The sequence below is a fragment of the Crocuta crocuta genome, unplaced genomic scaffold (assembly GCF_008692635.1).
Source record: "Crocuta crocuta isolate KB4526 unplaced genomic scaffold, BGI_CrCroc_1.0 scaffold124, whole genome shotgun sequence".
In the NCBI taxonomy this organism is placed as follows: domain Eukaryota; kingdom Metazoa; phylum Chordata; class Mammalia; order Carnivora; family Hyaenidae; genus Crocuta; species Crocuta crocuta.
The window spans coordinates 3,754,596-3,759,528 of NW_027551573.1; positions in this window are offsets into that span (position 1 = coordinate 3,754,596).

The following is a 4,933-nucleotide window of genomic DNA, read 5'->3' on the forward strand; positions in this document are numbered from 1 at the left end:
TGGATATGAGCCTCTGGAATACCAGATGAACACGTTAGAGTATCCACTCACTTTCTGTCTTTCTAAAATAAATATTTTTTATGTATTCACATCGTATACATTTCTACCAGAGTATGTACATGTAATTTAGGAACAAACAAATGCATCTGTATTTGGGGTGCACCTCTGAAAAATTTTTACCAATGGTAATATGCATCTTTTTAGTCTGGAGAAGGGGACCTTTTAGGAGGCCGCTGTCCACCCCTTTAAGAATCTGATGTCCAGATTCTTAAGGATGCTATCTTCCCAGAACATTCCACGTACACACAGCTCTGCAGACAGTTTTAGGGGGTTCAGAGAGTCCCCAAAGTCCACTTGTGGGTCCCTGGGAAGGAGCTCTTGGTTTTGAATGTCCTCACCCAGGGATTATTCTAGAGTGTCCACTTTGGCATCTGGTCATCCAGCAGGACCCTCAGTTAAGGAGCCTGACGTTCAGTGTGGCAGGACCTCATGGGCATCTTCTCCAAGGTAATAATAGGTCCTTTCCTTCAGCCCGAGTGAGCAGAGCCAAACTTTTCTCCCATCCCTCACTGTTCACATTTGTGTATGTACACACACACACACACACACACATTTATTATGTGTTTTTCATTATAAAGCACAACCTTGGTAGAAAATGTGGAAATACAACATGTAAACACCAGAAAGGTTAAAATACCCACAATCCCCTCTTCAGAGATAACCGCTGTTCTCATTTTGGCACGTGACCTTGAACCCTATTTCTCCATACATGTTTGTACTTATAAAATGATTCTTACCAGCTTTATTGGAGGCATAATTGATACACAAACACTGCACATAGTTCATGGATATAATTTGACGAATTTGGACATATATGTGCAGGAGTGAAACCATGATCATGTTCAAGGTAGTAGACATACTCATCACCTCCCAAAGCTTTCTTGTGTTCCTTTTTTTGTTGGCTTGTTTTGGTTTTGTTTTTGTAGTAAGAACGCTTCACATGAGATCTACGCTCCTAACAAATGTTCAAGTGCACAGCAAAGTATTACGAACCAGGGGCAGGTTTTTCTTAAATAGGAATGAGGCAGATAAATCATACTTTAACATATGTAGCCAAAAGTAAATAAGCCTATATATAAATACTCAGGTGCCCAGGATCTTAAACTCCGGGGCAGAATTTGGGGTTCGTTTCTCTTCATATGCCTTTGGTTTACTGTCTGACTTTCTGCAAAACATCCCCTTCCCTGGCTCCTTTCCTGTCTTCCTTTTCTGACCTTCCTCTATCCTTTCTCATTCATTCACTTTTCCACATTGGGTTTTTCGGGACATCTACTTTGAATCAGTCACTGAGCTTGGGGCAGGGAGCACAGTGGACAAAATTGACGGTTTCCTCCTGTGGCCACGTCCAGCGTCCCTTCCTGGTTGATTTCATCTTACCGTTTCTGTCTTTTCTGTGCCTGGTCGCTATCACCACGTCCCACCTGTGGGTATTCAGTTTTCTCTTGTAACTTACACCTCTAGAAACATCCACGAGGGGCACCTGGGTAGCTCAGTTGGTTAAGCATCCAACTTCAGCTCAGGTCATGATCTCACAGTTCGTGGGTTCAAGCCCCGTGTTGGGCTCTGTGCTGACAGCTCAGAGACTGGAGCCTGCTTCAGATTCTGTGTCTCCCCCTCTCTCTCTGACCCTCCCCTATTCATGTTGTCTCTCTCTCTCAGAAATAAGTAAAAAACATTTTAAAAAATTTTAGAAACATCCACGATTGCAGGTGCCTTCTCTGTTGGTCAGTATTCCATAAACCACCAGCTTCCCAAGAGGCCTTTCGCCGCTGAATTTATGGCTTGGCAAAGCCATTTCATAAAAAATGATTAATGATAATTAACATTTTAACTTCAGGCCATTTAATGGCACCCGACAAAGGGGTCAAGTGAAACTCATGGGTGTCATATGTCAAATGTCACAGTTATGGGATGGGGCTGAACAGTAGCTGAGAATGAGCCGTGGAGAGTGTGTGAGGAGCCCGTAGCAGGAGTTTCCCCACCCACCCCAGCTGCCTCCTCGCCCACAGTGGAAGGGCCGCCGCCTCCACCCAAGGTATGAAGTATCTGTGCTTCAGTTTGGATGTGTGTTTGAGAATTCAGTTTCCAACAAATGTAACAATGCCAGACTCCCTCCTGACTCATATGCTCAAAGCCCATTAAGGAAAGTCCACTGATGTTAAGCACTAAGAGACCACCATCAAAAAAGCTGGCGGAAAGTGAGACGAAGAAACAATGCATTTCAGAACTGGAAAATGGGAGGTTTCTGGGAAATGATGAGATAAATGGCCAAGGCCTGGACAAGATGGCGGATATCATATACTAGATCGTGTGGCCTCCGAGATGGGAGCTTGGTGTGGAGACCATAGTTGGTAATGAAAAGGAACACATGCCCAGGTGAGGGGGGTGGTCAGTTCCCAAGGACAAGAAAAGCGCTGTAGCAAACTAAAGCTTTGGTCAGAGAGCAATACCACATGCCAAGATTCTCTTTGGGGTGTGGCTCTTTGCTGATAGAGTTGGGACCTCACCGGGGACACTTGGGACTGTAGTCTGTATCACGATCCTGGCGCGGACACGAAAGGCAAGCTGAGGCTGTTTGACACCCCCCAGAAAGATCACTTATAGTGGAACACGTTGACACAGTGAGAGCCAACGTTTATGAAGCACGTGTACCAGCTTCTGAGCTAAATACCCAACATTCATTAATGGAATTAATACTCACCAGCACCCCCCGAACTAAGTTGTTGTTGTTTAAGTAGGCTTCACACTCAGCGCGGGACCCAACTCAGAGCTTGAACTCATGACCCTGGGATCAAGACCTAAGCTGCGATCAAGAGTTAGTCGCTTAACCGACTGAGCCACCCAAGTGCCCCAAGTTCTAGTTTTACCCCGTTTTATTTGTGAAAACGCTGAGGCTCAGAGAGCTTAAGGCAATGGGATATCATCACCCAGGTACTAAGTGTGGGGCCAGAACATGAACTCAGTTTGCTTGGCCTACTTCTACCTTCTCAATCACCTTACCAAGCTGCCCCGTGAACGGCTGAGTGTGTCCCGGTGACCTCACAGTAAGGGAAGGGTAGAAATAACGAGCGGAGAGCAAGACGAGGCTTCCTTTCAAAAACATTTACTTAAAAATATGAAAGTGAGTCTATTTAAAGAGAAGTATCAATGGAAAACAGCACAAGCTCAGATATGGCCCGGATCTTGAAGGTGAAATGAAAAGTAGCAGAGGCTGGAGAGCTCTGAAATGTACATAACAGGCTTCAGTACGTGATGGTGGTAGTGCGTGCATTTGAGGAGCGATAGGGCATAATGAGGAATTTTCCAGTGGATTAAAAAATAAAATCCCCACTGTTAGGCCCACAGTAGCAGTCTCCGTGGTCGTGGTCTGGAGCTTTCTGACCTTGCCTCCGAATGTCAATGTCAATAGCTGTTGTCACCAGTCAATGGGCCTCCCTTTTGGTGCTTAGAGATTCTCTTTATGCACTTAAAAGGCGTCATTAGTATCAAGTGGCTATTAAAGCAGTCTTGCTGTTCAGGATGATTTTCTGAGGCAAATGCGGAGGAAACGTGTTGAGGGTTGAAGTCATTAGCTGTGACCACAGAAGGACTGACCGTGGGCTATGGTGCCATTAATCTTGATAAGGGGAAGTGTGTGCAATTCATAAAATCTACTTGGTGAGGTTTCTCCCTAAATGGACACCCGACTGAATGACCCCATGTCTTTGCTCTAGGTAAGAGGGACACGCACGAGCTCTGACATGGACTGGGCATAATGAGTGACACAGGCAGGGCTGCTGGGGGTGGGGACACAACAGTGATTCCAGGCCACGTGGGGGGGCCAGGGAGGCTGGGAGGCAGGGGTAGTGGTAGAGAAGTGGAGGTGGGCATTTTAGCTAACGTTTACCAGGGACCAGGCACAACGCGCATGCGTCCAGGGTAACTGCCTAATCCTCATAACCATCCTGTGAGGCGACCGCTACTCTCACTCCCATTTCAGGATTGAGTGAACGGAGATCCAGTCTGTCTCCCCCTTATGAGGACACAGTGAGAAGACAGAGCTAGCCACACGCCCTCCCCAGGAAGAGAGCTCTCACTGGAATGGAATCAGCCAGACCTTGATCTTGGACTTTCTAGCCTCCAGAACTATGGGAAAATAAATGTCTGTTATTTAAGGAACCCGGTCTATGGTATTGTGTTAGGGCAGCCCATGCTGACTAAGACAGAACCCCAAGTCCTCGCATGAGGGGGGAGGATGAAGTCTGGAAGTTTATTTAAAACTGTACCTTCACTGGGGATCCCAATTACAGTAAAAATGGCTCTAAATTCTTTGCTACTCATCCCATTCCGTGGAAGTGGATCCTTGAGCTCCAGTCCGGCTCTTCTACTACCACATGGAGCAGAGACAAAGCTTTGTCACTTAACCCTACCCGAGAGGCAGATCCATCAGGACAGTCAATGACTGCTGTTGCTTGGGATTTTGTTGGCCTAGGGTACAGCTCAGGTTTGGGTATGAAAAACCGAAACAAAACAAAATACCTTTCTGGCTTATTTTATGAACCACAAAGGCTGGGAACTATTGCTGTGACTCATTGTCATTATCACTGTTGGCAACATTGTTCTAGGACAGGTTGTCGAATATCTTCAACAAAGCTAAGTTGGAACTTGGAGACAGTCCCAGGCGATGGGGGAAGACATCAGTCTCTCAAGGTCTTGTAAGAAATAGTCACACTCCACATGAACCAATTAAGTCATCGAAGAGTGGAATGTGCACCACCAGCCTACCACTAATGCTGGTCACAGCATTAAATAACGCTGGATCTCAGAGTGACCCAAACTATCCACTTTTCGATTCTCTTTCAATCCTCTGATTCCACAAAGATAAAAGATCATA